Source organism: Protopterus annectens, chromosome 13.part0 (assembly GCF_019279795.1).
Source record: "Protopterus annectens isolate FY-2018-M chromosome 13.part0, PAN1.0, whole genome shotgun sequence".
NCBI classification, from domain to species: Eukaryota; Metazoa; Chordata; order Ceratodontiformes; family Protopteridae; genus Protopterus; species Protopterus annectens.
This window is the reverse complement of record NC_056747.1, coordinates 661283664-661310052: the sequence shown is the minus strand read 5'-3', so window position 1 is coordinate 661310052 and position 26389 is coordinate 661283664. Positions and strand designations below refer to the sequence as shown.

Sequence of the window (26389 nt, the reverse complement as noted above, 5' to 3'; positions counted from 1 at the left end):
TGTTATTCTAAGTCTTTTGGTTTAAGCACTTGGGCTTCATACAGGCTGTTTTACATTAAAAAGGTTTGTGGTCTGCACTCTTGTGGGAGGAAAGGCTGGATTCTGCCCTTCTGAGCTGCGAATTTCTGGTCATAGGCTTATTGTGCCTGCTTATTTGAACTATTTCTTTCTGAAATTGGTGCGCCTTGTTGCTTGTAGCATAGAACCAGATTCAGGCCTGCTGAATCTAGCTTTGCATAACTTGAGCACTGATCCAGGCCATCTTTTTTGGAGAAGGTTCCCCTGCACCCTAGTAAGCAGGAGTGTGCAGTTAGAACTTGTCTGGTTGAAGACTGCTGGAACAGGGCTCAGTTTTGAGCTTTTTTTCTGCTTAATTAGGTAACTTGTTTAAATCAATTCCACACAAGTTAAAAGAATGTTTTTTTTACGATACATTAGAATACTCCCAAAAAATATTTGAGATGCTCAGTGATTCAAACACATACCAACCATCCTCAGTGAATGAAATAAATATTAGCCACAGAAGGATAGATTTTTATTTAGAAGAGTATTTGATAGAACAAAAAATAACAGAAGAACTATATAATTATTTAAAAGTAAGGAAACCAAAAGTGGCCACTATATTTGGTATACCAAAGACACATAAAGGGCTGGAAAATTTAACTTTTAGACCCATTGTGGGTGGACATGGGTCGAAAACATACCCCTTTGGTGTCGTAGTAGATAGATGGTTGAAACAGCAGGTAGTGAATTCAGAGCACATTTTTAAAGATTCATGGGACTTTCTAGGAAGGATACAAAAAGAACTTTGGGATCAAGAAACTATTTTCTTAACTATAGATGTAGTAGATTTGTTTACATCTATCCCAAAAAAAGAAGGTTTAGATTGGTTCCTAGAGAGTCTACACAGGAACACCACTTTAGGACATGATAAAAAAGAGCTTATGTTGGAATTCATGGAAATGGTCTTGGACCACAATTATATAATTTTTGATGGAGAATATTACAGGCTGCACAAGGGGGTGGCTGTGGGGGCTTCATGTGCTCCTATTTTGGCTAACCTTGTGCTGTTAGAGTGGGAGCAAAGTAAAGTTTTTCAAAGTGACTTCTTTCAGTATATGAATCTATATGTTATTCCTGGACAATATTTTTATTTTGTGAAAAGGTTCAGAAAATAGAATTAAAGAATTGGTTCAATATCTAAATGACAGTACAGGATTTTTGAAATTTACATACGAATATAATAAGAATGAGATAAATTACTTGGATACACACATTGAGAAAGACAACAATTGTTTTAAATCTAAGGTATATAGGAAACCATCCTTTAGTAATTCCTACCTACAATATTCAAGTGACCACCCAGTAAGACAAAAAAATAGTATCATTAAAGGACATTTAATAAGAATAGCAAGAATGACTTCCAAGGAAGAAGACATAGAGGATGAATTATTGATAGTAGCAAAATTATTCCAAGAGAGAGGGTACCCAACAAAAATTATAGATGAATATGTTGGATATGTAAGAAGTGAATGGGGGAAAAATATAAGCCCCTATTAGGGAATTCAAGTGCTATAGAAGAAAGTAAAAACAAAATAGAGGAAGAAAATAATAGATTTGAAAAGGCTATGGTTATCCCATATGGGAGTAAAGCATTTGAGGTGGAAAAAGTAGTTAATAAAAATTGGGCTATTCTTAGAAATAACCCGAAGTTATGGGCTATAGGGGGTTCAAAACCAAGTTTTGTGTACAAGATAGGTCCTAATTTAAAAAAGACCTGTGAAATGGTCAGAAAGAATAGGGGTAGGTATGACACTACAAAATGTGGAAATCGTTCTCAATGTAAGTACATTTGTACAGAAGAGAACATTACCATTAACAACTCATTAAGAACTAGTTAGATTTGAGAAGGGAAACTGTCAGATCACAGGAGTAGTTTATTTGGCTATGTGCAAATCTTGTCCCAGCTTTTATGTAGGTAAAACTGGAAGACGATTGAGGGACAGGATATATGAACACACATACCAAATATCTACCAAGAATGTTAACAATGCCCTATATAGGCATTCCACAATCTGCCTGAATTGTAAAGAGTTTAGATGTTATGTAGTCCTATCTTGCCTACATTCTTACCCATGGGTTCGGAGACGAATATTGGCTCCGACTCGGCCTATTTTACTAGCTCAAAAGTCTCTGATTGGCTGGTCTAAGAGGGTATCCCATAGTACACTGCTTCGCATCCCCAGATCTCGTTTGCCGCTTGTAGAGCTCGGACGTGGTCTCGCTTGGCTGTGGCTAAGTACCTCTTTTTGACTTATTTCTCTTGAGAAATTGGTTGATTTACACCCAAAAGCTATTTTAATAGCTAATTTTTGCTGATGTCATTGTGTTTGTGTGTTTCTGGTGTTTTTTGTGGTATCCCTAACTGTTCCCACAGGCTAGGCTCGTTAGAGGACCTAGTCCTCCCTTAGTTGAGTTGTTCGTGTGTTTCTTATTGTATTGTTTTAGAACCGTTTAAGTTAGAGGTTCTCTGTCTGTGTCCTTGTTGCCAGTTGTTTGTTTAGAGCTTCGCTCTTTCTCTGTGGTACTGTTTGCTAGTCTACGTTGTGGGCTTCCCGCCCGTTTGGCAGTTGCTAACTGTAATGAACACTGTGTGCTTGCCGCCCATTTGGTAGTTTAACTTCTAGATATGTCTAAAGATCAGAAAGAACATAAGCCTTCTGGCTTTAAAAAGTGTTCAAAGTGCGGATATAAAATGTCCATCACAGATGGACACTTGGTCTGTGTCTACTGTCTTGGAGCCATCCATTTACAGGAGTTGTGTAGCTTTTGCCACGCCTTCAGTCCTAGGGTGCTCCAAGAGAGGAAAAACAAATTGATTCTAAAGGGACTGCTTAAACCATCTTTTGAGGAGGCTATAGATTCGACCTCCAGCTCTTAGTCCAAATCTAAGACCTCCAAGTCCAAGAAAAGATCTCCGGCTCCATCTGCATCTTCGGAGCCTCCGGAGAATATTACTATATTGGATACTGCTTCCTCGGCTCCATTGTCTTCGGGGCCGCAGGAGGTGTCTGTGTTAAGTGATTCAGCGTCCACTCCGATCATTCTCGAACTCATTCAGAGCCAGTTGCCTAGTGTGAGGCATGGTTCACCAGATAAGAGATCTCAGTCTCCATCCATCTCCTCCAAATCCTCCAGGCTTTCTGATTTGGATGTGGATAGGGTGGTGCAGAGGCTCCTGCAGTCGCCGGTGTTGGCTAAATTGTTTTCGGGTTCCGACCCAGTCGGGTCCGGAGCCAATTCCTATGATTGTTTCAATGATTCCTCCTCCGAGCACATCTTTGTTGTCGGAGCTGGCATGTTCCGCTCCGAGTAACGTTATTGTGCCGGCACCGATAAACCCATGTCGGTTCCAACCACACGGATCGAGACTCTGGTATCCTCGGTCGGGTCCGAAGAGGATACTTCGGGACATCTTTAAGTTCCGAGTCTCCCACTCAGTGCATCGGCTCGGGGGATCCCGGTCGTGGCCTTGGAGGCCGGTCAGTCCTCGGACTCGGGGGGACCTGCCTTTGAGGCCATGCTGAGCGTGCTGGCCAGGTCATCAGCTACATCACTTGGGTCGGTCATTCCATCCCCTACCACTCCGGCGAGAGCTTCTGACACTCACCTATCCTTGGACAGTAGCGCGCCAGACCCTAAGGATACCCCACGAGCGGTCCCCCACTTTCTGAAGGTCCCTCAGAGCCTGTGCCTGAGGAACCTCCCAGAAAGAAATTGTGCAAGAGGAAGCACATAGACTCCCAGGACGAGTTTCTCACTTCCGATACTGACCTCATGGAATTGGAAGGATCCCCCAAGTCTTCCTCTGATTGATGTTTCCTTCTCCAATATCCTGGAGATACTGAAACAAAGAGGAGACTGGCCTTCCAAAACCCCTTCCGAGGAGGAGGAGTCAGTATTCCTTAAGGCCTTTGGCGCTCAACCTTCCGCCTCCTGCGTGTCTCCACCCTTCAATGAACTTCTTGACCTTATTTGTCGAAGGGTGTGGGAAAACCCTGATTCTGTGGAGCCCATACCTAGGCGCCCGAATAAATTTCACTCCGCCCCTCAGGGAAAAGAATTTCTGTCAAAGGGAGTCCTGGTTGATGCCATGGTGGTGGCGGTAGCCACCCAGAAGGAAGTTGCGGAGTCTTCCTCATCGGTACATCCTCCTAACAAGGAGTCTAGGACTATGGACCGATACGGGAAGCGTACCTTGTCTTCAGCCACCACCACCTTAAGATCGCAGAATTACTTATCTCATTTCACTCGGCTCCAGAGAGATCTCCTTAAGGAGTTGGGAGATACTCTTGCAGGTAACATACCTGAAGCGGTGGCTCAGACAGTTAACGCACAGGTTTCTAACCTCAACTCCATCGCAGACTTGTCCATGTGACTCATTTTGTATGAGGCCGGGGGAGCAAGTAGGGCGGCCAGCTCAGGGGTAGCCCTTAGAAGGCAAGCCTGGCTGCGCCTGTGTCACTTTGCGGAGGCCTTCAAGTCTTCCTTCACTGATGCCCCTTTTGATGGTTCCTCCTTGTTTGGGACCAACGTGAAAGAGACACTCACCAGGTGCGAGCAAGAGGGAAAGACCCTGTCTGCCGTAGGGGTCCGTTTTTCCCTTCCATCTAGGCCTTATACCAAGGCCCAGCGAGGGGGAAAGATGTGGTTCAAGAAATCACAAAGGTTTTTTCCTGCCGCACAAGGTGAAACCCCCTCCCGAGGCAGTGGAGGGGGGAGTTATTCAGGGAGACGTCACCCCCAGAGGCAGAGGGGGCTGCTGCAATTCCGGAGACCGCAACTCCTTCTGTGGCTCCCCATACTCTCATTTCTGAGGGTGTGCCCGACTGTGCTTATCCGGAGCCAGTCGGGCGTCAAATTTCCTTGTATCCGGAAGCCTGGGAAAGCATCACCCAGGACCGATTGGTATTAAGGATAATTTCTGGAGGTTACATCATTCTATTCTCTTCAGTACCCCCCCATAAGAAAAATCCCGGACGTTCCACCCAGTCAAAGGGATTAAGCAGCCTCAGAGATATCTCAGCTGCTAGAAAAAGGAGCCATCCAACCAGTCCCCTTAGACAAAATCGGATTAGGGACTTACTCAAGATTCTTTTTGGTGCCGAAAAGAACAGGGGACCTGAGACCCATACTAGATCTCAGTCAACTCAACAATTACGTACACAAGTCCAAATTCCGTATGGTCACTCTACAGTCTATTCTCCCATTGTTGGGAGAGGAAGTATGGATGTGCTCCATCGACCTGAAGGATGCTTACTACCATGTCAAAATGAACAGGACATCCAGGTGTCATCTACGCTTCCGTCTGGGAGCCAGACACTTCCAGTTTCAAGCCCTGCCCTTTGGTCTCACCACAGCCCCCAGGGTGTTCACCAAGTGTATGGCAGTGGTGACGGCTCACTTGAGACGTCAAGGATTCCAGTTGTTTCCATACCTGGATGACTGGCTCCTCACCGCCCCCACCAGGCATCAACTAATTCAGACAGGGATGCTACCATCAGTCTATGTCACCAATTAGGCATCACGATAAACTGGAAAAAATCTGCCCTTACAGCGTGTCATCTTTATAGGAGGAGAGTTGGACACCATTCAAATGCGAGCGTTCTTACCACAAGAAAGAATCACAGGGTTGCAACAACAAATTCTCATGCTGATGCCTCTGAGGCATGCGAAGGCAAGACTGATTCTTCAACTCCTAGGGACCATGGCAGCTACTGTCATGTTGGTTCCGCTAGCGAGATTACACATGAGACTTCTTCAATGGCTTCTCTTTGTCCAATGGTCTCTCCAAAGACTTCCGCTATCCCATCCAATCCTAATGACAGACAGATGGAAGCAGGACCTCTGTTGGTGGCTGTGCACCAACAACTTGAACGGAGGAAAAACCTTTGTTCCACCCGTCCCTGTTGCCACGGTGACCACGGACACCTCCCAGATTGGGGGGGGGGGGCATTATCTCGGCAGGACGGTCCAAGGCACGTGGCAGGAGCACGAGATACATTTGCACATAAACGTCCTGGAGATGAGAGCAGTGCTTCTTGCATTGCAGGCACTTCAAGAAGTTCTCCCTCTAGGGACCATTGCAATACACTCAGACAACATGTGAGTAGTGTGGTATCTCAACAAGCAAGGAGGAACCCGATCTTACCCACTATGCAGGGAAGCCATGCACATGTGGCATTGGTCAATAGCTTCCCAACGGTTTCTGGTGGCAACGCACATTCCGGGGAAGACCAACGTAATAGCGAACAAGCTAAGCAGGGCGATTCTTATGCCCTACGAGTGGTCCCTGAATCGCCTGGTTGCAGAGCGAATCTTCAGCAGATGGGGTCAACCTTGCTGCAACCTTTTTGCCAGCCCTCTCAATGCGAAATGCAGCAACTACTTCTCGCTGATCCCCCCACTGGGAGAATCACCATTGCTCACAATTGGCCCTCCGGTCTGCTTTATGCTTTCCCTCCATTTCCCCTTCTCTCAAGGGTGATTCAGAAAGCGCAATCCTTGGGAAGCAGTATGATTCTGATTGCCCCACACTGACCTCATCAAGTATGGTTCCCCTTCCTACAACCTTACATTGTGGATACTCCTTGGATTCTGGAACCCCTTCCAGATCTACTGATGCACATGTCGGGACAGTTCCACCCCTCTCTGAGGACACTCCGGCTGACAGCCTGGCTTTTCCACTTCCATCGTTAGTCAGATGTCATAATTTCTCGTCGGAAGTAGTCCATATATTGTCGTCCTCTCATAAACCATCCACTAGAAAAATCTACTTTAGCAAATGGAAAAGGTTCTCTATCTGGGCTCATTCTAGAGGCATTGATCCCCACATGGCTCCAATTGATTCCATTTAGGAATTTTTGTCTATACTGTTCTATCAGGGGTCTGCATCAGCCACCATCAAAGTTCAGCTGGCGGCTATATCAAACTTCCACGTGGCCAATGAGCCTAGCCTTATGGCACACAGACTATGTAAAGCATTCCTTAAAGGTACCCTATTGCTTCGTCCCCCAGTATCCCAACCTATTATGCCCTGGGACCTCAATTTTGTTCTTCAAGCCCTGACTCTTCCACCTTTCGAGCCTGCAGCTACCTGCGAGTTAAAATTTCTTACACGGAAAACATCATTTTTAACAGCAATCACTTCAGCGAGGCGGGTCTCCGAAATTCAAGCCCTCTCCATCAAACCCCCATATTTGATCTTCCATAAAGATAGTTTCTCATAGACCAAACCCGTCATTCCTTCCCAAAGTGGCTTCTGTGTCTAATATAAATCAGTCTATTGAGCTGCCAGTTTTCTTCCCCAATTTTTCCAACAAGGCAGAATTCAGATTTCACCAATTGGATATACATAGACAGTTACACTTCTACCTCCACCGGATGAAAGATATCCAGAATCTGACCAACTCTTTGTCTCCTTTTCGGAAAACTGGTCTGGTTCTCCGGTATCCAAAGTCACACTCTCTAGATGGATAGCCAGCTGTATTTCCTTCATCTATCAGACAGTAGGTAAAAATTTGCCCTTTCCACCTAAAGCCCACTCCACAAGAGCGGTTTCCACATCAACAGCATATCAAGCTAGATTGCCAATGGATGATATATGTGCTGCGGCCACTTGAGCTTCTCCTCACACCTTTGTCTCTCATTACAAATTGGACGTGGTTTCCAGGGGCAGAACTTCATTTGGCTCCACAGTTCTCAGGAGTATTTTCCTATGAGCCACCCAGGTTGTAGGTGCTAGGGACACTGTCCCATGGGTAAGAATGTAGGTGAGATAGGACTACATAACATCAAAAAGTTATGTACTCACCATAACGTTCAATGTATGTAGTCTATCTCGCCTCATATTCTTATTACCCTCCCGCCTTCCCCCTGCCTGGAGGATTTGGAAGTTAGATTTTATCCTGCAGAGTCTCTTTGAATAAATTTGTTTGTATGGATGTGTGCTATGTATGCAGTAACTGGTTTGTTAGCAGCAAACTAGATCTGGGGATGCGAAGCAGTGTACTATGGGATACTCTCTTAGCCCAGCCAATCAGAGACTTTTGAGCTAGTAAAATAGGCTGAGTCGGAGCCAATATTCAGCTCCGAATCCATGGGTAAGAATGTGAGGCGAGATGGACTACATACATCGACTGTTATGGTGAGTACATAATTTCTTGTTTTGACATTTTAGAAAAAGTGTCACAAAACCCTAGGGGTGGGGATTACAGAAGCCATATAGAAGAAAGAGAAACAAGATGGCAAATTAAGTTACAAGCAAGCCAAACCCCAGGGTTAAATTAAACAATATCAATTAAGCCTATATTGTGTAAAAAAATGGAGTTCATGAAATAAAATTTTAAATGGAAGTAGTTTAATGGGTAGAAATTGGAATGGAAGATAGTATGTCAATAAAAGGTGTTTTTAGGGAATTGTCATGTATTTTAATAAATTTTTTTAAGATTTTTATAACAGAAGGTTTTATACTGAAGTATGGTGCACTTTAAATACATTTTTTATCAGTGTTTAATGGGATAATTAGTGATGTCATCATTGTTATAGAGTATATAAAGGGGGAAAATGATAATAGACACATATTCTGATGAAATCCCTGGTCATAGGGAAAAAAGCCCTCAATCTTTTAACTTGTGTGGAATTGTTTCAATAAAGAAGTTTGTGAGGGATTCCAAGCCGTGGCAGTGTATTCTTTGGTGTAGACTGTGGACTTATACACTGTTGGGCTCATTCCTGCATTCTTAGTAAACTTGTTTAAATCAGTTTGTTTGTTTTCTATTGTTTATATATATATATATATATATGTATAAAATTGCACTTTATTCATCTGCTTTTACTGTATTTCTGTTTCTTCCTACTTTATTACTAGGGGCATTGATTACAACTCTGATCTGTGATATATAACAATAAGTTTCCTTTTCTGTGCATTTAAAGTGTTTTTTTGAGGGTATCTGCTTTATATTCTGAAAAAATATATATATATATATATATATATATATATATATATATATATATATATATATATATATATACTTGTTTCCTGCCTTTCTAAGCTAGTATAGTCCAGTTTTCAGGTTAGTGCTGAATTCAGGGCTGTTACAAATCTCTGTGTTTGCCCATACCTTACTTGGAGAGAAGGAAGTTTCTCTGTTCACCTGTGAGAGAGGGGAGCTTTGAGCAGCCTGTCTGTCCCTGGAGAAGTGGTTTCAGCCCAGAAATTAGTAGTTTATTGGCCATTTTGGGATAATTTCTATCTTTCATTTCCCTGCTATAAATGCTGTATTTGCCTGGTTTTGTGCACCGGGCAGCACCGGTTAGCTAGGGTAAAAGTATTCCCGGCTCCACAAAGTCTCCTCTTCAAATTTTCCCTTGGAACTAGACAAATTTTCAACTTAAGCACTCAAGCCATTCATTTCTCAGCCCGGCACTTGCTCAAAACGTATAGCAAGCACTTATAAACCCTGGCAATAGACCCTCCTGTACTATACAGAAGGACAAGGCTCTCTATTCGACCTTACCAGTCATCCAGTAAAACAGTTCACTGTACCTATCCAGGCATGTCCAAAGGGCAGTTTCAGGTGTACTCTCCAGTCCAACTGATGAATCTGGGCATTTTGAGGCAATGTTACAATTGCCTCATGTACACAGACAACCCCCTCCTCCTACCACCAAACACTAATACATGCGAGAGATGCAATTATACAGCCAAACTGGAGGCAAAGCTCTCTCAACCGAAGACTGGATCAGATAGTCAAGAGGAGAAGGGAATTACTGGCATCACACCACCAGTCTCACATAGACCCATTAAACCAGCACTGGCAAAAAACACACATAAATACATTAAAACATACTCGGAGGCTCTAAATAAAAATCTGCAAAACTAACAGAGACCTCCAAAGCAAACATCCAAGCAACCTCCACCCCCCCGCGACACAAACCATGAAACACATACTTCACAAAACCAGTGTGCCATCCAGTCACAGCTCTTACGGCAAAATAACATACCCAACATACTAGTAATAGGTGACTCTATAGTCAGGCACACTGACATCCCATTCACTAGGCTGAATAAGGAGAAGGTTACTGTTAGCTGACCTTCGGGTGCCAGGATCCGCCACATAACACAAAAACACTCAGGTCACTCCAGAACAAGTAAAAATATGACTCTGTCATTGTCCATGTTGGTGTGAATGACCTGAGCTGTGCCTTCTGGACTACTTGAAAAGAGACATGGAAGAGCTCTCTGATCACATAGCCCAGGCCGGTATGACCCTGACCCTGAGTAGCATCCTACCCTCACCAAGAATGATACCACAGTATAAAGAAAAAAATTCTCGATTTCAACAATTGGCTAAGTTTCTGGTGTCATTCAAAGGGGATCCAGTGCCTGTCCGCCTGGGATGACATGCTCGACAAGCCACGCTGCTTTGCTAGAGACGGCTTGCACCTGTTACCCTTAGGCTTTCGAATACTGGCCAAGGCTCCTGCCACCCCCATAGTGCCTTTTTTAGGCAAGGCTCAAAAGACAAACCCAACGCCGTAAATAGCACAAGTAACAGAAAACTGAGGATAATGCTACTCAGTACCAGAAGTCTAAACCTCAAAATGCACGCACTCAAGGCACTCCTCAGTATGGAGAAAATCAATTTATGTGCAGTAACAGAAACCTGGTTTAAGGCTCCAGAGAGCACCCCAGCACTTCCAGGCTACAACTCATACCATACATTTCGGCCACAGAACCCAAACCGAAATACAAAAGGCGGGGGTGTATCCATATTCATCAAGGATACCCACACCTCCAGGTTAGTGGCATAGCACGATGCTTCAGAGATCATTCACGTGCAACTAACAACGGGCAAAACTGCAATTCAAATTGTAGCTTGCTACAGATCACCCACCATGTCCCAGGACCCCCATTCCACGTTTGTGGAAACACTGGGAAACATAAACGTCCTACCAAACACCCTAATATTGGGTGATTTCAATTACCCAAACATTAACTGGGAGAACTACTCAAGTAGTAACTCCCTTGCCCAACATTTCCTAGAATTTATAAACTCAAATGCCCTGGTTCAACTGGTCAACTCTCCCACCAGAGGTGACAACGTATTGGACCTGGTCATCACCAACATGGGCGACCAGTGTTCCACACCGGAGGTCAACCCCTCGCTGGTTAGATCTGACCGTAAACAAATCACTTTGGATATCCACATTGCTCCCCCACCCCTGGACAAGAAAACCACCGTGAAAAACTTTTCAAAAGCAAACTTCACGTTAATTAAGACAGAGGTGGAAAGTTTCAAAGCCCCCATGCTGAAGGATAACGCTGTCCAAGCTGCAAAATGCTTTACTAATGCATTCTACGGGCACCTACAAGAATGCATGGATTTTGCCATCCCAAGCAAAACCAAGACTCACTCCTCCAAGAAAAGGAAACCAGTCTGGTGGACTCCTGCCATAAATAAGCTATACAATCGAAGGAGGAAACTAGTACAGAAAAGAGTAAAATCCCAAGAAGGGAAGACATCCCTGATCAGTATCAGCAAGAAACTATGATCCCTCATAAAATCATCCAAGGCGAGCTTTGAAAGAAAAATTGCCAAGGACTCCAAAGATAACCACAAGGCATTCTTTAGCTATGTCAAGTATCTAAGTGGCAATGCTCAGATCTGCTTGGAGTGCAGAATGGCACAAAATACACTGAACCGACTGATATCGCCAACTTCCTGGCAGACAGGTTCAGCGCAAACTTCACCCCCAAAAGGACCCATAACCATACCAGAAGAATGTAGAGCCCTTGAAATCAAAGAGACTCAGGTTAAAACACCCCTCTCCAAAGCCAAAAACACAGCATCAGTGGGACCGGACGGTGTCCCAGGCTGCATCCTACACGAGCTCAGAGACGAACTAACCCCTCACCTAAACACACTGTTCAAACTCAGCCTCTCCACAGGTTATGTACCCATAGAGTGGCGCACTGCAACGGTTATTCCGCTCCACAAAGGTGGAGTCACAACAGACCCCGGGAGCTATTGTCCTATAAGCCTGACTAGCTTGTTCTGCAAGGCTATGGAGCGCATCATCATGGAACTCATTAACAGAGACATCGGGAACCTCCAAACACCGGACCCTACCCAGTTTGGCTTATTTAAGGGCAGATCATGCCTCATAAACCTGGTGGACTTCTTTGAGACCGTTATCAAGGCTATAGATGAGGGAAAGGTGGTACAGCCTACCTAGACCTCGCTAAGGCCTTCAACACCATTCCCCATTCTGGTATTATAGACAAGCTCACCAACCTGAACATAAACCCCTACGTCACAAGATGGGTTTGCCAACTGGCTCACGGACAGAACCCACATGGTGAGAGTTGCGGGAGCTAGGTCTGACTCTAAACCAGTTACAAGTGGCGTTCCCCTGGGCTCAGTCCTAGGACCCCTCCTGTTCGGCATATACTTCTCAGAGGTGCAGGCAAGCACAGGAGGACTATGGCTGACCAAGTTCGCAGATGACTGTGAACTAGGGACTATAATTGACTCTCCAGCTGACGCAGACATCCTCCAAAAGGGTCTCACTGAGACGGATACCTGGTGTCAAAATCATGGCCTCAAGCTGAATGCCAAAAAGTGCATAGTCATCCCCTTTGGAAAAAAAAGTACCCACAAACTACCACTTAGGTGGTAGTCCCCTAAATATGAAAGACGTAATAAGGGATCTGGGGACCCAAGTAGATAGTAATTTCACCTTTGATAATTACATTGCTAAAGTGGTTAGAAAAACCTTCTGCATGGTCCACCTAATCACAAAAGGGTTCGCATCCAGATAATAAAGAGGTCATTGTGCCCCTCTACTCATCACTCATCAGACCCATCATAGAGTACAATGCCCCATTTGGGATGTACCTTACAAGATACTTGCAACAGCTGGAAAGACCACAGAAGTACCTCACCAAGAGGATCACTGGCCTCAAAGAGATGCCCAGTGCAGCTTGACTGAAGAAACTCCAGCTGTACTTGGTTGCATACCGCCTACTCAGAGGTGATCTCTGCCTGACATACAAGGCCATGTCCAACCCAGAATTGATGGACATGCTCCACCTAAAGAAAACCTTATCCCCTCAAGCCACATGCTCTAGGGATCTAAACCTCACCACAACAATAAATAGGACATGCTGGAGGGATAGTTTCCTGTCCCAGAGACTTCCCATGCTTTGGAACAAGATCTCAATCTACATTAGGCAGAGCTCCTCGTTAACACTCTTCAAAAGAAACCTTGACGAGTGGATGAGAAACAGAAAGTTTACCTCGGGGATCACTTCAGTGGCTCTGCTGGACAGAGGCACAGGGAACTAATCTAAGGGGGCGGCGAAAGCCAACACATTCTGGCTAGGCTTATAAATGCCTTCGGGCAGATAGCCTAGTACCTACCTATGAACCTAAGACCAAAGAAACTCAAAAGCCTAAAATGGCAAAATATCGAAGTGGCTTTTAAGCAAATTCTTTCCCTGGGAAAGAATTTTCTTGGCTGCTTCGTTACTTTGCCATTTTTGGCACTGTAGTGCGGTCTCTGAGTTTGGTATATTTAAGTGGGGGGGGGGGTGAAGCCCCCCACTTAATATAATGTTCAAAGTGTTTAATATTTTTTTTGTTGTTTTTGGAACAGTGATTTATTTCCCTAGGAAAAAAAAATCGCTGTTCTGACTGTTCGAAATTGTAAGTTTTCACTTACATAGGGTGAATTAATTATTGTTCGCTTTTTTAAGCGTTCGGTGATCTAATATAGACCCATTAAATAGGATCTATGATTCATAAAGCCAAATTGTTGTGTGTCAAGTCTAATAAGATTCTTGATATCATAGTTTATGAGGTCAATTATAATGCATTTCATTGCTTTCCAGATGAGACTTGTAAGCCTGATTAGGTCTGTAATTACCTGGGTCAGTTGCAAAGCCACCCTTATGGAGGGGCATCACAAAAACAGTGTGCCACTCATCAGGAACAAAACCAGTAGCTAAACTTTAGTTAAAAATTTTAAAGAATGTATCTGCAAGGGGATGTTTAACACTGTTAAGTAACCAATTATATGGTCAGGTTCCACAAAGGAAGTATTTTTGATTTTGGTTAGTCTTTTAGTACGTGAACTTTAGAGATAATTGGGGGAGGAAGGGATTCATGTATTTCAGAACTTTGATTAGAAGTTTTTGGTAAGAAGATGTTACTGAATTCTTATGTAAGGATATTGGCAGTGTATTTTGGGCCGGAGTAACAGAATAAGTTCAGAACAATGTAAGGTAGTATTTTTTTAGTTTTCTGGTATAGCTAAAGAAGAATTTATAATTATCTTTGGCTTTAGAAGACCATCTAAGTTCACAGGCTGCTTTTGTGGGCCTGATGGTGTTCTTTATTCTTTTTTTGTAATGCTTTCGATATTACCCTTGGGAAGAAAAGTTTTGGATCTACTAATAAAGAGTTTTTTGTTTTTATTTATTTATTTATTTTTAACACTTCAAGACATTTCCTTAAAAGGACCTGTATTGTTGTCCTACTTTGAAGACCCCCTCCCCCACCTTCCCATCATGGGGCTTGAAGTACACTGTTGACAGGTTTGTCCAGCTGCCATAAATTCTACTGGTTTGGAAGCTATGAAGTTTATTTGTTGAACACCTTTTTTGGTGGAATTCACTGTGTGCATGATACCTTCAAGCTTCAGGCCCTAAAATGTAAGAAACTTTATGGAAATATCACACAAGAGTATCAGAAAGGTTACTAGATAAGCTAAGACAAAAGTACTGGATCTAAATGCAGCATATTGTATTCATCTTTTTAAGGCTAGCTTTACGTAAAATAGCCAGCCCGTTAACTTTTATCTTTAACTTACCACTAACTACTGGCATACTACCATCATCATTCAAACATGCCATTACTATACCCTTCCTCAAAATCTGTATTTGCAAAGATGCAAGAGAATAGACCTATTGTCAGCCTCTGCCTAATCACTAATATCTTTGAAAGGTTAGTTTACAAGCAGTTGCTGGCTTTGGGAACAGATGTAGTACAATCACAGGTCTTTGTACAGTAACCAGCTATATTTTTCACAGCATGAATAATGGAGCTATTACAAAATTTATTCATTTACATGAAAAGAGCATTTGAAATTACCACACATTGTATGTAACTCAACAAACTTCACTACTTAAATTGTGAAAACATAGTGTTATGACTCAAAAGTTATTTAGCAAATAAAACATTCAGGGTTCTTGCTAACAGCTAACTCTGTAGGAAGGGCACACTAGCATGTAGAGTTCCTTAGGGATCATTACCGGGCCCACTTCTATTCTCACTGTTTCTGAATGATTTAGCATGTAATCTTCTATCACTAAAGTTAGTTCTCTTTGCTGACAATATACTTTCACTAGATATGGATAAATCTCCCAGCACCTTTATAGAAAAACTTCAGAACTACTTCCACCAGCTTACCAAATGGATCACACCTAATCAGCTGAGTAACAGGTCATCATAATCGGGTCTTATGACCTTTAGAACCCAACAGATATTACTCCAATACCAATGTTTCAGCAACAAAAGTATTTAGGACTGGTAAACTCCAACCTATCCTTTAAACAGTCTGCTGTAACATCAGCTTTAGTGGTGTGGATCTGGTTCTGAGGAAAATACTCTTGGTGGTTCCTATCCGTTCATTGATGAATGGAAGGTGGGGATAAAGAGGGCAGCTCATATGACATTTAAGGATATGTATCAGTGAGTTTGCCTCTGATGTTCATCGTGTTACACTGCTGCAGTCATTACACTTGGGTTATCCTGCCGTCAGGTGGTCCCTCAGTTTGCCAGAGTTCCAAAGTCTTGGTCTGGCGTCGGTTGCTGTCACTTCTTCCTTGACGTCAGTGCGCCAGGGATATATAAGATGCAGCCGACGCCATTTTCTTCAGTCTTTCTTGCCGTGCGGTGCCCGAAGCAAAAGCAGTTCGCAAGTGCCGGTCGGCCGACTCCTGAGATTTTCATTCCAAATCCAGAACCGAAGTCTTCTGTAAAGCTAAGTACCCCGTTGGGGAAACTTTTTCTTGTCACAGACCAATGTCAGTAAAAGTTAATAATTGTATTTCTTGTGGGAAGCAAATACCTCATAAGGATTTCCATTCTTATTGTATCCCATGCTTAGGCCCAGACCACGACGTCACAGGTTGCCAGTTTGTGCTAGGTTTAACAAGCGCACTATTAAACGTCGGTTTGATTTTGCCTGACATTATTTTGGCAGAAAATTCAATTGCACCATGCCATCGGAACAACCGAAGACTGGGATACACAAAAAGCGCAAAGACAAGGGCAGGCATCCGAGGCCCAAAACTGACGACGAAGCCTCTTCTAGGCCAGTCGCCGGTTCTCCGGTTTTCAGCGAGGCGCCTTCGCAGCCCCTGACGACTGCTTCTTTGGAACCACAGGCCACCTCTGACTCCCACGTGGAGATGGCTGGGCCTTCGGATACACCAGATTTACGGCCTACGGAGACTAACCCTTCAGAGGGATCCAGAGCAGCTGAACAACCCTCAGCTTCAGAGGGTGTTTTCAGACCTACTCAGCTAATCATTAAATCTTCTGCTAAGTCTAAAACGCCTTTAAAAACAAAGAAACAACTTCAACATTCACCAGGACAGGCCTCCATGCCTAAGAAACAGATGCTCAAAATGGCTGAAGACTTAATTACTCTGATCAGGGGGTCCCACCCTCCTCCTGATAAAAGGCCTAGACAGGATGCAGACTATGACTCATCCGACCAGGTGTCCATCTCTTCAGATTCATCCTCAGACCAAGGATACTCTTTACCCCCTTATGAGGATTCTGATGCTGAGGAATCAATTCCTTCAGCCTCTCCACCAGAGGACTACTCCTTTGGGGAAACCTTACATACCATGAGGGAGCATTTCCATTGGGAGGGCCAGGATTATTCAGAATCCAAGAAAAGGCTCAGAGATTTTCTTTTATTACCTCAACACACAGACCCCTTGCTATTCCGCCAGTGTTAGATATTGTGGATGATGTGTATTCTGAATCCAGTTTAAATCCTGATTCCTTTACCTCCTGCTCCAGTTAAGCCAGACAGATACTACAGAGTCCCTGACTCTCACAAATTTCTTTATAAAAGCCCTGTTGCTGACCCTGAAACTATTTCCCAGTGTCCCAAAGGGGTAAAGGCCTGTACAGCATAAAATCCAGTTCCCTCTGACAGAAATTCCAGAGCATTAGACAGATGGGGGAAGAAAGTATATACATCTGCAACTTTAGCAATGAGGGCCTTAAATTGCCAGTTTCACATGCTTAAATATCAGCAATATTTGATGTCTCAGTTGAAACAAAAAATCCTTCCAAATTCAGATCTTCCTAACTATAAGGAAATGCAGGATTTATTGCATGCAGCTGAACAAGTGGAAAAACATACTTTGCAATGTGGTTTTGATTCATTAGAGGCCTCCTGTAGAGCAGCAGTTACAGGGTCTGCCATTCGAAGACATGCTTGGTTAAAAGAGCAGACTTTACCAGATCATGTTAAAGCAAAATTATTGGATGCACCTTTGCAGCAGGATGTTTTATTTGGAGTTAAGGCAGAAGAGGTATTAAAGAAAATGGAGGATAAGGCAAAATCTATGCAAACGGTGAAGGATTTCTTACAGGTTCAGCCTTCTCGATTTAGCAGAAATTGGCCAACAAAAAATTGGTCCTTTCCAGTTACAGACAGACCTCAAAGGGGCAGATACAGACGTCCAAGAGGCAGAGGTCAGGCACAAGGTTCTTACAGGCCTCAACAATGGGGTGCTTCAACCCAGAAAGAAGGGGAAGACAGGCCTCAACCTTATAAAAAACAGCCCCAATGACTTCCCACTACAGCTGCCAAGCACTTCTCTCTTGGCAGCCCCCTTGGGGGGAAAACTAGCACTTTTCTTTCACAATTGGCATATGATCACCAAAGACAAATGGGTTCTCAGTATTGTATCTCAAGGTTACAGGTTCCACTTTCACACTCTACCAAGGTTAAAAGGAATGCCAAATCTGCCACCAAATCAATGGGCAGAGGCTCAAAGACAAATTACAGCACTCATGGACATGAGAGCTATTTAGAAGGTACCAACACAGGAGCAAGGACAAGGATTTTACTCAAGACACTTTCTGGTTCCCAGAAAGGACATAGCCTGGAGGCCCATTCTGGATCTTTCTTCTCTAAATACTTATCTGGATGTTCCAAAATTCAAAATGTTGACACTACAGCAGCTTCTTCCCATGCTGGGCAAGAAAGCTTGGCTTGTAACTTTGGACCTCAAGGAGGCATACCTGTATGTCCCTATCAGACAAAATTGCAGAAGATACCTCAGATTCTTAGCTGGTTCAATGCATTACCAATTCTCTGCTCTGCCCTTTGGCTTATCTACTGCACCCAGGATCTTTACAAAATGCCTGGCACCAGTAATTGCATTTTGCAGACAAAAAGGAATTCAAATTTACCCATACTTTGACGACTGCCTTATTCAAGCAGAGAGCAAAGACATTCTTCTACAGCATCTGGCGTTTGTAAAAAGATTGCTAATTTGCCTAGGGTACACAGTAAACGAAAAGAAGTCAAAACTAGTGCCCTCACAAGAGATAATATTCCTGGGTGCCAGCTTAAATACAATGGCCTAGATGGTTTATCTCATGCCAGACAAGCAAGGACAACTGACTCAATATTTCCAATTGATGGGAACAAAAAACAACTCCCTGCAAGAAAAATTCTGCAGGCCTTGGGGTACATGGCATCTTGCATACTACTAATTCCATACGCCAGACTGCATATGAGGAAACTACAATGGTACCTAAAAAGTTTTTGGTCTCAACACTGTCACAGTTTGGAAACAGTAATACCACTTATTCCTTGCCTTCAACAGGAATTTCGATGGTGGGCTCAAGCCTGTCACCTCAACAAGGGACAGCCTTTCACTCAACCCACAGCCAGGCAAACACTGACAACAGATGCTTTGGATTACGCCTGGGGAGCACACATGGCAGAAAAATGTATTCAGGGCAAGTGGCCTGCAGAACAAAAGCATCTTCACATCAATCAAAAAGAGATGCTAGCTGTACAAAATGCCCTTATAGCTTTCAAGGACCTTCTGCAGCCAGGACAACTACTACTAAAGACAGACAACACCACAGTTATGTGATACATAAACAAGCAATGGGGCACTCATTCATATCCCCTCTGCAGACAAGCCATGACCTTGTGGAACACAGCTCTAACCTATCAAGTTCATCTGCAAGCACAATTCTTGCCAGGAGAGTAAAACACTCTGGCAGACGACTTAAGCAGAAACATCATGGATCCGCACGAGTGGAAATTACATCCACAAATGTTCAGAATGATAACACAAAAATGGTGGAGCCCGGACATAGATCTGTTTGCATCCCCAATGAATTGCCAGCTACAGAAATTCTGCACAAGGACTTACCACCCACAAGCATGGAAAGTGGATGCCCTCTCATTCAGCTGGAAAAACCTACAAGTATATGCCTTCCCACCACTACCTCTCCTTTCAAAGGTACTCCTAAAAGCCAGACAAGAAAAGCCAAAGATGATCCTGATTGCCCCAGACTGGCCATGCCAGCACTGGTACCCAATCTTAAAGAACTTAGCACAAGGTCCACCATGGATTTTGCCTCAAATCCCACATCTTCTGACTCAGCAAAACAATCAGATGCTTCACAGCCAGCTCAAGACTTTAAACCTGCCTGCATGGCAGATTCCTTAGTCAAGCAAGCAATGCCTCTCTCCAAAGCTGTTATGGATGTCATTCTGGAGGCCAGAAGGCCTAGCACCAGGAAAGCCTATTCAGATAAATGGAAGAGATTCTGTGCCTTGAACCAGGCTCACAGCCTAGACCCTCTTGTCCCAAATATTCCTCAGATACTACAATATTTAACTGAGATGCTGGACAAAGGCCTTTCCTTTTCATCCATTAAGATCCACGCCTCTGCCATCTCTGCTCATTACAACACAGACCCACCATTTTTTTCTAATCCTTTGCTAAAACAGTACCTCAGAGGGGCTAAAAACATAAGACCGCCCCATAGAGCACCAACTCCAACTTGGGACCTCAACTTCGTCTTGGAAAAATTAACTTTACCTCCTTTTGAACTCAGCAGACTTAAAATATGTCTCTTGGAAAACTGCGCTGCTCCTGGCAATAACCTCAGCATGAAGAGTTTCAGAATTACAGGCACTAATGGCAGTGGAACCTTTCATCATTTTCCACCAAGACAGGGTGTCTTTAAGAACAAACCCTACTTTTATGCCAAAGGTGGTATCAAGTGTGGCTCTAAACCAAACTATTCACTTGCCAACTTTTTATCCAAATCCACAGAATAAAGGGGAGAGACTTCTGCATTCCTTGGACATACACAGGCAGTTACGCTTCTACTTGGACAAAACGAAAGCTTTCAGGAAAACTGAGCAATTGTTTGTAGCATATGCTGCAGGAGCACAGGGAAAAGCCATTTCAAAACAGACCATTTCAAAATGGATAGAGCACTGTATATGTTTCTGCTATACACAACATGGGAAAGCTGTACCTAACAGCATTAGGTCTCATTCCACCAGGGCAACAGCCACTTCAACTGCCTACCTCAGAGGAGTACCTGCCAAGGACATTTTGGAAGCAGCAACTTGGAGTTCTGTACATACCTTCACCAAGCATTACCATCAGCCTGTTTACTCTAAATCCAGAGCTGGCTTTGCCACGGCAGTGCTGCAGGGCCTTATAGCCACCCCTAATGCCTTATAGAACCAGCCACCCAACCTCAGCTTTGGGATTCTACCCTAGTGTAATGACTGCAGCAGTGTAACACGATGAACATAGTACAGTTTTGTACCTACCATAAATGTAGATGTTCGAGTGTATACACTGCTGCAGTCTAGGTTACCCTCCCTCCTTCCTCTCTTCCTTGCTGGCACTTACCTAGGCCTTCTACCCTTTGCTCCCTATGGGGAGTATTTGCTGGTAACTGAAAGTTTTTGATTGCTTTTCTTATGTATGTTTTATTAGCAATTTACATTGCCTACCTTTTTGGGGGCACCTGACATCTGGGGCAAGAAAAACTGAAGAAAATGGTGTCGGCTGCATCTTATATACCCCTGGTGCACTGACGTCAGGGAAGAAGCGACAGCAACCGACGCCGGACCAAGACTTTGGAACTCTGGCCGACTGAGGGACCACCTGATGGCAGGATAACCCAAGTGTAATGACTGCAGCAGTGTATACACTCGAACATCTACATTTATGGTAGGTACAAAACTGTACTTTTTTCTGCTTGCTAAAGACCCCGATTCCTGGTGTGCAGAGGTTGTACATGCAGTACCATCTTAACACGTACAAGTATGTATCCACATTCAGGAAGTTTTCTGTGCCTTTTAGCCAATAATTCAGGCTTGCCTTGTGCTAATCCAAATAGGATACATGACTGTAGCATCTTCCCTAAGAAGAGAGGCCAGTAGAATTACAGGTTTTATTCCAACAATTTATTGTAGGGAGGGGAAACTAGATATTTCCTGCAAATGTTTAAGCAAATTTGCAGCCCTTCAGAGTTTTGAAGGTTTTTATCTGCTATCTCTGCCTTGATGTTCTATATCTTTCCTTGAGGCATGAATATTCCCATGACAGGTTGATACTGGAAAGCAGAACTGTACTAAATCGAATAGCTAATTTCTTGTAGTTGTAGGATCATAGGAAGTTACTAGGCTAATGGTCCTAGGGTTCTTACAAGCCTAGCCAAGTTACCCTTTGTTTCCACGATCAACACCTATTGCCCCTCTTGTAAAGAATATGATGGTGTTCAGTTTAGCATTTTGTCTAATGTTATGATTTTGGAGTGTTGTCTTTTTTTACCAAAAAACAAGATCAATTTCAGTTCCGTGTAAATCCAGAAACTCAAAAAAAAAAAAAAATCAACAAACACTCATATGAAGCACCCATATTTATTACTGTTTAGCACTTCTGCCTAAAAATTAAAATAGAGTTTCTGAGAACAGAGATGTACAGAACGTCACTTTTTATATACTGGAATCCCATGATCTTGATATGTGATCATAAAATTGGTAGATATAATGAGCAGAGGTGTGGAGACGCAGCAGGGGTTGCCCCTGCGTATAATTTTTTTTTCTTTATTTAAAAAGAATGATCTTTTTTACTTCGCTCAAAAGAGCATTCTATCTTTTATTAGAGTAATTTATGAACTACATTATATGTTTGTGTTTCACTTTCCTGAAAAAGGACATGTTAAATTCAAGAGGTGTTCATTTTGTTTCTGAAATGTTAAGTGATGTGTATATGAAGAGCTCTGCAGTGACGGGCTTTACCTGCCGTGCTCTGCAGGTACAGTTCTGTAGGTATGGTTCATGTAATCACAAATGAATCTCTTGAATGTGGTCATGACTGATTGAATGTCCTTCTTGACAGTGTTTTATGTTGGGGTAAAGCCCCTAACCCCCCCTTAGGAGGCTTGCACCCTACTAATAAATCTGAGGATGACATACTTCATTGCTGATATGCAACACTTTCTTCAGAAACTTTTTGACTAAGTAGTCCTTAGTGACTGGGTTTTGACAAGTTCATCTGCAGTGATATTAACAAATGCACAATTGTGCCCTGTATAACATCATAACTTCATCAACTGTGCAGACTTAAAGGTCTGTGAAACCAGTTTAAAACTTGTACTGCACCAGATGTATTCAGTGCTGTTTATGAATGATTGAGTTCTTCTGTTGTACTTTCCTTTTGTTACTTGCTGTAAATCATTTATTTTTGTCTGTACATTTTCGTATCTTGTTGTTTATTGAACTAAAATGCATTTATAGGTTCATTGGTAGGTACTAGTCTATTGGCCCTAGGGCCTATATAAGCCTAGCCAAAAATGTACCCCGGCTTTCGCCACCCAAGAAAATTATTTTCCTGTGCCACTGTCGAGCAGAGCCACAGAAGTGATCCCTGGGGTGAATTTCCTATTTCCCATCCAGTCATCAAGATTTTTCTTGAAGAATGCTAATGAGGAGCTCTGTTTGACATAGGTAGTCTGTTCCAGAGTATGGGAAGTCTCTGGGACAGGAATCTATCCCTCCAGCATGTTCTGTTTATTGTGGTGACAAGGTTTTGGTCCCTAGAGCATGTAACTTGGAGGGATTGGGATTTCTTTAAGTGGAGCATGTCCAACAGCTCTGGGTTTGACATAGCTTTGTATATTAGGCAGAGATCGCCTCTTGAGTAGGCGATGTGTGACGGAGTAAAACTGGAGTTTTCTTGAGATGGTCTGCGTAGGGCATCTGTTTGAGGCCAGTAATCCTCTTTGTGAGGTATTTCTGTGGCCTTTCCAGTTGTTGTAGATGTCTTGTGAGGTACATACCAAAAGGGGCGTTGTACTCTATAATGGGTCTAATGAGTGATGAGTAGAGGGGAACAATGACCTCTGTTATTCTGGATGAGAAACCTTTTGTGATGAGGTGAGCCACGTATTAGGATTTCCTGACCACTGTGACAATGTGATTATCAAAGGAGAGACTACTGTCCACCTGTGTTCCAAGGTCTCTTATCACATTTTCAGCGTTAAGTAGACTACCAGCTATGTGGTAGTTAATGGGTACAGAGTTTTTACCAAAGGGGATGACAATACACTTTTTGGCATTGAGCTTCAGGCCATGGCTTTGACACCAGGCATCTGTCTCAGTGAGGCCCTTTTGTAGTATGTCCACAGCGTTAGGAGTTTCGATTATGGCTCCAAGTTTGCAGTCATCTGCAAACTTTGTTAGCCAAAGACCTTCTCTGTTAGCCTGTACTTCAGAGAAGTAGATACCAAACAGGAGAGGACCCAGGACTGAACCCTGTGGTACTCCACTTGTCACTGGTCTGAAGTCAGATTTGGAGTCTGCTACTTTCACAGTGTAGGTTCTTTCCATGAGCCAGTTGGCAACCCATCTTGTGACACAGGGATTTTATACCTAGTTTAGTGAGCTTATCTATAATTCCAGAGTGGGGGATGGTGTCGAAAGCCTTGGCGAGATCTAGATAAGCTGTGTGAACCACCTTACCCTGATCTATGCCTTTGGTGACTGCTTCAAAGAAGTCAATCAGGTTTAGAAGATATGATCTGCCTTTTACAAATCCGAACTGGGTAGGGTCTAGAGTTTGGAGATTACCAATGTCTTTGTTTATGAGTTCCATGATGATATGTTCCATGGCCTTGCAGACCAGGCTCGTCAGGCTAATGGGGCGGTAGTTCCTGGGGTCCGTTGTGGCTCCCCCTTTGTGGAGTGGGATAACCATCGCGGTGCACCATTCAGTGGGCACAAAGCCTGAGGTGAGGCTATGACTGAACATGGTACTTTGGTAGGGTGCCAGTTCATTCTGTAGTTCGTGTAGAACGCAGCCTGGGATATTGTCAGGTCCCATGGATGCTGTGTTCTTGGCTTTGGAGAGTGTGTTTTTTACCTCTGCAGCCATGATTACAGGAACTTTGCATTCTTCCGGTATAGAGATGGGCCCTCTAGGGGGTAAGAGGGGGTTAAAGTTAGCACTGAACCTATCTGCCAGGATGTTGGCAATATCAGTTGGTTCTGTATATTTAGTGCTGTTGTGCTGTAACTCAGAGCAGATCTGAGTGTTGCCATTGAGATTATTGACATAGCTATAGATTTATTTGTTTATTTTTTTCCTTTTGGTTTTCCTTGGCACTAAAGCAATCTTGCTGTTAAGACAGCTGCGTGCTTTGTTACAAGCTGGGTTTTATTATTTTAAAATATCCAACATTTTCTCCACTTTTGCTACCAACTCCTGCACTTTTAAGAATTCAGAACTCAGTCAGTGGAACTTAACAGACTTTGTGCATATCATGGAGTTTTTTTTCATCACTTTCTTCTTGTATATGTATCCTTATGCAATGGCTTTTTCTGAGTATGTAGGGCCTGTGCTCCATTAGGGCTGTGAGTGATCTCTGAATACTGTTTTGGGATTTGTGACACTAGACCAGCAAGACCGATACCCTAATTTGATGGGAACAGTGCTGGCAGTAGTCTTTACGGGGGCGATTCTTAGGTTTGGAGCTTATTCTTGACTTAACAGGACACTGGGCATGTACTCAGATTCCACATCAGAAGTGCTTTGATATGTTTTAGCAGCTGACCTGAAATTAATGTGTTGTGTGACCCATTGTAGACATACATGATTTGATGATTAGACACAATGGTACTGGAGCAGTTGAGGAGGTTAGTGGCATGGGCAAGAGAATCTTACTACCATTCTACCTGGCCCTGTGGCCCAGATGTATAAAGCCCTGACTGCACCCCAGACAAGTTGTGTTTGACTAGCGGCATGGCTGCTGAAGGGACCGTATGGGGGGGATGGGAGTGAGTGGCTGAACCCAGCTTGCTCAACATGGTGAAAGGGCAGCAGCTTAGCTTGCTGCATTGGTGACACCTGCAAGTGTATCACTAGCAGCATGAAGAGCCTAGTGCTTTATACTGCAAACTGTGTGCCAGTTAGTATGGAGGTTTTTCACGCACAGAAGAAAACTACCACCTCCTAAGGTAGCTGTATCAGAGCTCGCAAGCTGCCAACGGGGGTAAGGCTAGGACAGTCTGCAGGATTCACAGACTGACCTGATACCTAACACTCTTCTCTCCCGTCAGGTAGTGAAAGAATGGGTGAGAGGGTCCACTGGTCTGATTCTGTAGACACAAAAAAAAAGTTCTTAATTTCATTAGATCTGTATCAGTAATTATTTTCCATCCTTGTAGTGGTTGCCAAAGTATATGCTTTTGAGATGGCCACCCCTCTCTACTGACTGTTTAGTCACACAAAAGTCCTGGTGTGTTTGGATATCTTGTGTGCAATAAAGGTACTTTCTGGCTTCAGTTCCTTTGGTACTAGGTGATGTTTGGCTGCGTATGTGTTTTACAAGGGAACTAGAAAATTATGGAACTTGTTAAGGTTGTTTGGTTAACAAACAAGACCATAAGGGTTTTCTTGTTAGCTTTTCATATTTTTAAAGGTGATGATAAAATGCCCTTGGAGAAAGAATACATTGATTCCACTGGCAGTTATAGAACATTTGCATACAATATTTAAGAACATGTTTTAAATCCTGGTGTTGGTGTAAATTTTACTGTTAGTAAGTGAAAAATGTCTGTCTTAAACCCTTCAGTATTGTTAAAGAAATGGAAATTGTCTGTCCATGTCTGTGTAGGATAACTCTTGCCTTATATTTTGTTACATTGTTTATGTTTGACATATTCAACAGTTCTTCAC

The 26389-nt window shown here is 43.3% G+C and overlaps 1 protein-coding gene across 4 annotated transcripts in view; it reads left to right on the top strand.

Moving 5' to 3' along the window:
- INPP5K (inositol polyphosphate-5-phosphatase K) overlaps positions 1 to 26389 on the top strand; it is a 1033350-nt gene that overhangs the window by 477721 nt on the left and 529240 nt on the right. The window lies entirely within an intron of this gene.